Raw genomic sequence first — 10557 nt, 5'->3', positions numbered from 1 at the left:
CTACGCCACTCCTCCACAGTATCTTATCTTAGAGTAGTTATAGTTCTCCAATAGTGAAGGCCGATGACTATATTTAATCTTTCAACCTGTGAATTTATGAGACATTATGATCTCAGTTTCAATGCCCTTAAACATTCTCCCTTGATCGAAATTTGACCATAAGTGATCAACAGTGCAAACTGATCTCACTTTACTGTGTATAGTGTACTGGGCAGGACTTTCTCATAGTACATCGGAGTGACGAAAGGGAGAAGTAGTTTAAACTAAATCAAGATAAGTTAAAACCATACCCTTCTAAAAACTCTCATCTAGGTATTGCTATTAGTGTACAGAATTTATAACACACAAGAATAATTCGAAATATGTGTACCAATGTGTACTCTCTATTCTACAAGAAATTTAAATGAGATCGTATGGGATGAAATATAGATGTCTTCGTCGCCGAAAACAGGTGCCCTGATATTCCATTGCGACACACACTTACCTTGTTAGCTGCAAATAACATGAAAAAACGGGGTGCTCGTTCCGCTGATGGCAGATTTTTCACTTTCCTTCTGAAGCTACATATGCCGAAGACTGTACGGCGAGCTGTCCAAAACCACTCATTACTGATGGACATGCCCGTTACAGGAAAACGTGAAGGAGAAGAAATAAAACCTGGACTATGGGGCAGTGGACGAGTTTTGTCTTCACTGTTTCCAGTTTCTGGCCACGTTTACGTCTTAAGGGGTGTTGGAACGGCATACCCCGACCATGTTAAATTTAGTGACATGCCTTACCTGTATTTCACGAACCGTTATAGCCATTGACATGAAACTTTTACAGGACATTAAACGGTATGTTCTGAGCCTACTGAATTACAATAATTGCATTTCAGTGACTGCTTTCGGAAATATATTTTTTTTAATTTCACAGTTAAAATTTTGTGTACCTTTCTGGACGCTATCCAAAATAATTTTAATTTTAATTTTTAGTCACTCAGAAGCACCATGCACCATTCCGTATATCACCCTCTTGATCTTTCCCAAGTTGTTTCTTCTTACCCTCTTTCTGGACTCCTTAGAGGCCAATTGTGCTGCATACTCTGCTTCATCAGTGTTCTCTGATGCAGTTTGCTCCAGGATTAATCCCCATGTGCTGTAGCACTTTCGCCCTACCAATGTTGCCATCATTAAACGCAATAAAAGCATCACTGATAAAGTTTTGTGCTGATATACAATATCTGTATGTTATAAAACAGTTCACGCCATTGTTTTTCTTTACGTAAGTAAGTAATTACTTACGATTATTCGTGTCCTTGGTTGGCATGTACGTTTCCTGTTCTGGTCACATGCTAGAGGTCGCATTATAACTGTACCTATAAAATGTGCTTATGTTTCATATGTGAAGTCACAACTGGATTCGTAATTTCCTGTCAGAAAGGTCACAGTTTGTAGTAATTGAAGGGAAATTAGCTAATGGAATCGAAGTCATATCCGAGGTATCCGAAGATAGTGTTATAACTCGTGAATAAGAAATTTAGGAGGCAATCTGATTTGCCCTATCATACTGTTAGCAGATAATGCTGTCATTTACGTCTAGTGAAGTCATCAGAAGAAAAGCGAGCTGCAATATGGCTTACACAATATGTCCACATAGTGCGAAAGTTGTTAATTGTTTCTAAATAGGAAAAGATCCTCCACATTAGTCCTAAAAATAATCTGCTAAATTCTGGTTGCACGACATATCACACTAATTTCCTTTCGACAGCGCTACAGATGTTTCGCTGGAAAGCCCTTACAAGTTATCCCCACAGTCTCAGTTTCTACTGGTGCGATTTCCTTATTTTTGGAGCCTTGAGGAGAGACGTTTGTGGTCGTCGATTTGCTTCGAACGAAGATGTGCGTGTCTGGGTACAATCATGGTTCTGTAGGCAACCACAAACATTTTTCCATGAAGGCAATGATCGTTTTGCCTTACCGTGGAGTAAATGTATTAACGGTTATGACGATCACTTTTGAAGTAATAAATAGTTTCCTTAGTTTTTGCACCAGGTCGTTTCCATGTGAGTGTCCCTTGCAGACACACAAAGAGCTTGTAACACAGCAGAGCCAAAGGCGAAACGCACCTGGAAAACATAAAATACTTAGAATAAAGAAACTGCAGTTTTTAATCTCAGATCGAATATTTCTATACGTCTTTCTTGCATTTACAGCTCCAAATTTGCCCGTGGTGGAAAAAACTGGAACCCGTTTTTCAGCGTAAATCCATTCCGCATGCATTACAATATCTACTACGTTACGCTTTCATACGGTAACTACAGCCCATACTAGACCTCTTTGGGTAGCTGCACTTTAATTACAACCATACGGCACATGCAGAGTCAACACGGAATACTTAATTTGGTAATCGAGAGATTTGCGCACTCGTGTGTGTGTGTGTGTGTGTGTTTTAAGGGGGCAGAAGTATTGCCTATTCTATACAGAATAGCAAGACATGGTTTTTAACGTAAATTAATCATGCAGATCTAAAGAATCTTGTATAAGATAAACTATCGTGGAGAGTTGCATTAAACCGGTCATTTAACTGACGACGACACCAACGAACGAAAGATATCTTACACATGCGTATTTGTACAAGAGGACTGAGAGGTAAGAAAATTGTAATGCGAGGTAGGGGTGAGTAAAGAAAGAGTTATTGACTGGTGCGTAGCGTTCCGAAAGCGTTCTTCTTTCAGCAGCTCGTTCGGAGGAACTTGACAAAAGCCATTTGTTGGTGGCTTGCACGTGGTGACCGCACGAGCCCGCCTGGACTGAGCAAACAATTACCGCTCTGGCAGGCATAATACGGCAGGCTGTCGAGAGGAACCGCCGGCTGTTGTAATGAGTTTTGGGGCAAGGAGGGCGGCTGGCCCGCAGCGTCGATTTCAATTATCGGCGGCGGGGAAAGGCGGGAGTGGGAGGGGAGGGTGTTGGTGGTTGGCACCGCCTATTTGCGAGCGGCGAGTCTGCGGCGAGGATCGCTGGCTGCGCCGCCGGCTGGCCCCTTCACACTACTGCTGTCCTAAATGTGCCTCTGCCATCACGCGACCAGTGTCTTGCAGTGCTCCGGCTAACGCCAACAGACCTTTGTACAGACGAGCAGTAATGCAAAATTGCAGTTCTATGATTGAGTAAATGTATAGTGGGCGTAGCTCATCGCTGTTGTCATTTTCATGAAATCCTGTCAGGGTCACCATTTTTAACTGGATGGCTTGCTTGACTCATATTATCAACCTCTTGTACTGCTCCAGTTGAAAAACGTCCTAATGCTGTTTGAGGTATTAATAGATGTGCAATCATGTAAAATTACAAGGCAAAGATTATGTAAATGTAGAATGTAAAATAGAACTGCCCAGGGCACCCCTTTTTTTTCGCCACAGATTTGAGAATCCGATATAAATAAGTTGACAATGCAATCCACTAGGATCGAAGTCGTAATTGTGCATTTACCATAATTTTGTCATTACAACCAAAACGTTCATATATTTTGTAAACAGTGATAAAACATGAATATCACATAAGGTTAATAACTTTTTGAGATATGTAATGATTTTTTATATTTTCAATATGTTTCATTCACAATCAAATTTCAAATTATGAATATTTAAAATTACAATTGTGATTATAATTATTATTTCTATAGTTATTCTAAAAGATAAAGTAACAGATATATGTTTCTAAGTTTCTGCCCAATCAGGCAAAACCGTTCTGGGCACTTAGATAATCATCGTACCAGTTTGGAGGTACTCGTTTGGTAAAACACGGTGTCCTTCTGTGTAAAGAATTCTGCGATTTCCTGTAGCTCATCCGCGCCCTATCGGAATCGTCGACCCTTCAAGGCCTTTTTTAAGGGACCGGAAGCATGATAATGGTACGGGGAGAGATCAGGAACATACGACGGGTACTAGAGTCTCTCCGACTTGACTTGGCGTAACTTCTCCGTTATGATATTTGCGATATGGGGACGTGCGTTATGATGGAGCAGCAGCACACCTTGTTGCACAACGCCCCACAGCTGTGGGTTTTGTCAGACATGCTGTCACACACATATTTTTCATTCTCCAGTGGATGTCTACCGGTGTCTGTCCTTCGCAGCCAATACATCCCGTATGGACACATTTGGTAATAACGTCACCATAGATCACGTTCCCGCATTTACCGGTAGCACGTCGGAAAGACACGAAAGCCACATAGATTGCTTGCCTAGATGTCTATCCTTTTCATTCTCAGGTTAATGCTGAAAATAGCTGAACATTTTGTGATTCCACCATCAGTGTAGTTGTGGCGAGTGGTGGAACTATTGATATGATGCATTACTTACTGAACTCCCCTCCTACTATTCTACTGCCGCTCGTATTAGACAGGGTGATTCAGCTAAGGTGGTCGTCTCAGGAAAGCTAAGCTGGTCCTCTCAGAAATTTCGTGAGTCGTTTATGAATCGTAATTATATTTCTATCCCAACGAACTGTGAAACATTCCTCACTACAAGACATATATCATCCTGTTGTAACTATGTTAATTACTCAGATATCGGTATGATCTTAGTATTTTCAAATGGATCTACAGTAGTTTCTGCTGTTAGTATCACAGTTCTAAAAGGGATGAATTCAGAGGATTTAACTATTGAAAATATAATTGGTAGCTATGGAGAAGTTGCAATGCTTAGAACTCGGCACTTACTTGTTTTGGACATGAAACCGGTTGCTGTCTTATGGGGAAGTTGATGGTGTTGTACAGAACTGTCGCTTCAGATTGGCTGGCAACTCCATCTTGGTGCAGATAAGACAATCTGCTTACGAAAGTGGAAAATGGAGAAAGGTTTCAATTAAAAGATGTACTAATTATACCTGGCTACATGTGATTGTAACGACACACCAAGGCAAAAGTCATGTCATCTAAGAAAGATGGACTAGTCAACCGCGATAACAGTTCTGCTGTTTTTTCTGCTACAGCTATGAAGGAAAAGTGCACGTCAAAAATTAAACAGATTTGTAAAACAGGTAATTTAGTTACGAAGATTATTAAGTAATGGCTTCGCGTCATGTGTTAATGTAGTGCTAAATAGTTAAATAGCAAAGCTACATCAGTAACAAAGAGGAATCGTAAAATAGAGTGGTCATTAATACTTCCTTGAAATACGATTTATATAATCTAATTTTCTTAATGCCCGCCGTCTACTGTAATACACGTTTGGATTCAGTGGTGCACGCATACTAAACAGATTCCTAAAATGGAACTTCCTGGCAGATTAAAAGTGTGTGTCGGACCAGGAGTCGAACCAAGGACCGTTGCCTTTCGCAGGAAAATACTCTACCAACTGAGCTACCTGAGCACGACTCACGAATCGTCCTCACAGCTTTACTTCAGCCGGTACCTCACCTCCTATCCTCCCATACGTTGGTAGAGCACTTACCCGCGAAAGGGAGGGGTTCGAGGTTCGCGTCTCGGTCTGGCATTCATTGTTAATCTGGCAGGAAGTTTCATATCAGAGCAAACGTCGCGGCAGGGCGAAAATTAATTCTACATTACTTAAATGTCACTGCGCATACTCCAACAATGCCATGTTTCAAATCCTCTTGGTTCGTCGGACGTTGTGAATGGACTACGTCATTGACTCTACCCCAGAAAGAATTCCAGAAGCGTCAAATGAAGCGAACTGATAACAACTTCACGTTCCGTCTAGCGACCAGTAAAAAGCAGGTTGAGCATTTTTCTTGAAACAAGTGGATAGTGACTCGAACACCCATCGTGCTGATACGTCAAGGATCTTCGCATCTGTTACAGTTTCTTCAATAAAGTAAGGACCAATAGCGTAGTCTACAATAATCCTGCACCAAATATTCACACTCCACTACTTATGATGATCAGCCTGTCTCAACCAGCACAGATTCTCAGTCATCCAGTAATGCTTTTTACTTACAATAAGCTTTCAATGATTTGTAACGATATCTTCATCGGTAAGGAGAGTTATTTCAAGAAAGGGCCTACTGTCCTACGCAGCATCAGATCCAAGCGACAGAATTCCATGCTTCTAGAATCTCGCATTTTAATCCGAGATTGAAGTACCACATGATGAGAAGATAAGCTTCAGAACGTAAAATTCGAACGATTGTGAGCTGACTTATTCCAGGGGCTAGTTCCTTACTGTCCGTGTATTATCCATTGTCCTGTAAATAACAATTTATCGTACATTCTTTGAACTGTCTTTCGTATTCGCCACAATAAAGAAGTAGCATAACTAGTTTCAATTGGTTTGGGAAAGACATTTATTATTTATAACTAACCAGCACTGGACAAACTTGACAGATACGGGCAGAACGAAAGTTCCTTTTTGCCATGTGCCATTTTTATAGCGGTGTCGCGGCGGTGTAACAGTCTGTATTCTCGTTATCGGACGTGACGTCTTTCTTTATTTGGGGACTACGTCATGAATTCCCGCACAAGACATCAATCTGATTCATGTTCCAAACAAAAAATAGCTGTTGAATGCTACTCTTTTCCAGCTACGATATTAGTAGCAGATATTACACTAGATCTACTTCTAAAAGCGAAGTTGGTACCAGTATCTACGTAATTAGTATTTATGTATATAATAAGTGGTTGTACTTCATTTAATGAGGACTTTAGCTGTGTCTCCATGTAATCCCCTAGGACGAATGGGAGGGGCTGACGAAGACTCGCCCTAGCACTGAGATCATTACAGTGCTGAATTTTGAAGCGCTTTGTACCCGTTTGTGACCTCATATAAAGCAGTCAGCATCGTTACCTAGTTGGCTGAAAGTTTTATTCCATGATGTATTAGTTCTCAGTGATAGCTGTAAATTATCAGGCACTTCTGACGCAAAGGACTGTATCAAGTTAAGTAAATCTTGCAATAAAATGAACTAATGAACTAACTAATAAACTAACATGTAATGATGTGCTCTAATATTTTATATGTTGTAGTGCACATGAGCCATCTCCCAAACAGCCCACATTTATGACCGGGCGATTGAGCTCCGTCTGCTCATAACAACTGTCTCGTGTTCATAGTCAGTTAACTGCCGGCGTGCTGCTGTGTTCACTACTCATCACATTTGGGCACAAAAGACAGTAAGATATGGTACACACTCTCTCGCGGCAGAAATACCTTATTAACAGACAGAGCAGGCATGTAACTTTGGATGACCATCTCAGAAAAGAAAGACTTCAGCTAGCTAGTGTGCCGTTAAACATTTTAGAACATATTCCATCAGGACATAAAACGTAAACTAGTGCCAGAACTCGTTCTGCCGGCCTTTATTACTGTGACGTAATCCAATGTGACACTAGTATTGAGAACACTCCATGGTCAGAACAGTTGTTGCTGTTGTTTTGTTGTTGTCTTCAGTCCTGAGACTGGTTTGATGCCGCTCTCCATGTTACTCTATCCTCTCTAAGCTTCTTCATCTACCAGTATTTACTGCAACCTACAACTTTCTGAATCTGCTTCGTGTATTCATCTCTTGGTCTCCCTCTACGATTTGTACCCTCTACGCTGCCCTCCAATGCTAAATTTGTGATCCCTTGATGCCTCAGAACATGTCCTACCAACCGGTCCCTTCTTCTTGTCAAGATATGCCATAAACTCCTCTTCTCCCCAATTCTATTCAATACCTCCTCGTTAGTTATGTGATCTACCCATCTAATCTTCAGATTCTTCTGTAGCACCACATTTCGAAAGCTTCTATTCTCTTCTTGTCCAAACTATTTATCGTCCATGTTTCACTTCCATACATGGCTGCACTCCATACAAATACTTCGCGAAATGTCTTCCTGACACTTAAATCTATACTTAATGTTAACAAATTTCTCTTCTTGAGAAACGCTTTCCTTGCCATTGCGAGTCTACATTTTATATCCTCTCTACTTCGACCATCATCAGTTATTTTGCTCCCCAAATAGCAAAACTCCTTTACTACTTTAAGTGTCTCATTTCCTAATCTAATTACCTCAGCATCACCCGACTTCATTCTACTACATTCCATTATCCTCATTTTGCTTTTGTTGATGTTCATCTTATATCCTCGTTTCAAGTCACTGTCCAATCCGTTCAACTGCTCTTCCAAGTCCTTTGCTGTCTCTGACAGAATTACAATGTCATTGGCGAACCTCATAGTTTTTATTTCTTCTTCATGGATTTTAATACCAACTTCGAATTTTTCTTTTGTTTCCTTTACTGCTTGCTCAGTATGCAAATTAAGTAACATCGGGGGGAGGCTACAGCCCTGTCTCACTCCCTTCCCAACCACTGTTTCCCTTTCATCTCCCTCGACTCTTATATCTGCCATCTGGTTTCTGTACAAATTTTAAATAGCCTTTCGCTCCCTATATTTAACCCCTGCCACGTTCAGAATTTGAAAGAGAGTATTCCAGTCAACATTATCAAAAGCTTTATCTAAGTCTACAAATGACAGAAACGTAGGTTTGCCTTACCTTAACCTTTCTTCTAACATAAGTCGTATGCTCAGTATTGCCTCACGTGTTCCAACATTTCTACAGAATCCAAACTGATCTTCCCTGAGGTCGGCTTCTACTAGTTTTTCCATTCGTCTGTAAAGAATTCGTGTTAGTATTTTGCAGCTGTGGCTTATAAAACTGATAGTTCGAAAATTTTCACATCTGTCAACACCTGCTTTCTTTGGGATTGGAATTATTATATTCTTCTTGAAATCTGAGGGTATTTCGCCTGTCTCATACACCTTGCTCACCAGATGTTAGAGTTTTGTCATGACTGGCTGTCCCAAGTCTGTCAGTAGTTCTAATGGAATGTTGTCTACTCCAGGGGCTTTGTTTCGACTCAGGTCTTTCAGTGCTCTGTCAAACTCTTCACGCAGTATCGTATCTCACATTTCATCTTCATCTGCATCCTCTTCCATTTCCATAATATTGTCCTTAAGTACATCGCCCTTTGCGACGGGTCAGGCTCTTATCGCACAGTACCGAACCGATGAAGCCGTTTTATGACTTCATTTTACACATTATTCGCGAGGACACATCAAGCATGTCTCTTCTCGATCACAGTTCCTTCGCGACTCCTCATCCACTCGCGACTCCCTCCTAGTCTGCTAACCGTCCTCGCATCTCATTGGCTCACACATCACACAGCCAATCAGAATTAACTCTTTGGGTGCGCCTCGCGCCAAAATATAGCACGCACCAGTCATGACTTCTGAATCATTTACGTCATGATTTCTTGTTACACAAATTTTACTGTATAATTTAACAAACCGAAAGGAAAACTAGACTTTACTTTATTTCCAGAAATTATTTAAATACTCGCGAACGTTCTGGCTGCTTGTACAATACCATACACTCTTGGACATCCGACATTCACTAAGATGGGGAACCACTGGCGACTCTGTTCCCACGGTTACATCGTCTGAACACTTGCGAGTTCCAACCTAGATTTTATACACTTGCAAAGAATGGCGAATGTCCCTCTTTCATTCACTCAGGCACACACATTCACTCTCACCTACTCATATAAAATAACTGTTCACAAAAATTCAAAACATTTATGGTTTTAACAAAGTTATAGGTGAATTTCTAAAAGTAAAATTCTCAAAATAAATACAAAAGCACGGAAGGTGATTTTGTTTCATAGTTGGATGGTCACTGAAGGTGATCTATACATAATGGTATTTATTTAGACTCGAAAATTGTAGAAATTTGCGTTTTCTGTAAGATTTTTCTAATTTCCAAAATATGCAGGTTTCAAAGCTCAATTTTGGATGACTTATTTTTATTCATAACAGAAACTAGTATATTAACTTTTAATTTCCTCAGGTTCCTCAGTTAGAAGTTATTAAAGATGAAAGTTCCACGTTATACACGCGGCTAGTTAGCGCACAGGTCTTACATTCTCACGGTACAGACATGCCATATGGTCGTGACGTCAGACGAACGGACACCGGTAATCTGCCCGCTACAGCACATATGCTAATCTGATGGCTACTTTACAGTCTGTCTACATTTCACAGTAAATATTTGATAGAAAACTGTGCGCTCGCACTAGTTGCGACGCCACACCTTGTATAGACCCTCTATATACCCCTTCCACTTTCTGCTTTCCCTTCTTTGCTTAGAACTGGGTTTCCATCTGAGTTCTTGATATTCATACAAGTGGTACTCATTTCTCCAAAGGTCTCTTTAATTTTCCTGTAGGCAGTATCTATCTTGCCTCTAGTGAGATAAGCCTCTACATCCTTACATTTGTCCTCTAACCATCCCTGCTAAGCCATTTTTCACTTCCTGTCCATCTCATTTTTCAAACGTTTGTATTCCTTTTTGCCTGCTTCATTTACTGCTTTTTTTTTATTTTCTCCTTTCATCAATTAAATTCAATATTTCTTCTGTTACCGAAGGATTTCTACTAGCCCTAGTCTCTTTACTTACTTGACCCTCTGCTGCCTTCACTACTTCATCCCTCAGAGCTACCCATTGTTCTTCTACTGTATTTATGTCCCCATTCCTGTCAATTGTTCCCTTTGATCTCCATGAAACTCTGTACAACCTC

Source organism: Schistocerca gregaria, chromosome 3 (assembly GCF_023897955.1).
Source record: "Schistocerca gregaria isolate iqSchGreg1 chromosome 3, iqSchGreg1.2, whole genome shotgun sequence".
Taxonomy (NCBI): domain Eukaryota; kingdom Metazoa; phylum Arthropoda; class Insecta; order Orthoptera; family Acrididae; genus Schistocerca; species Schistocerca gregaria.
The sequence above is the reverse complement of the archived record's forward strand: the minus strand, read 5'-3'. Positions refer to the sequence as shown.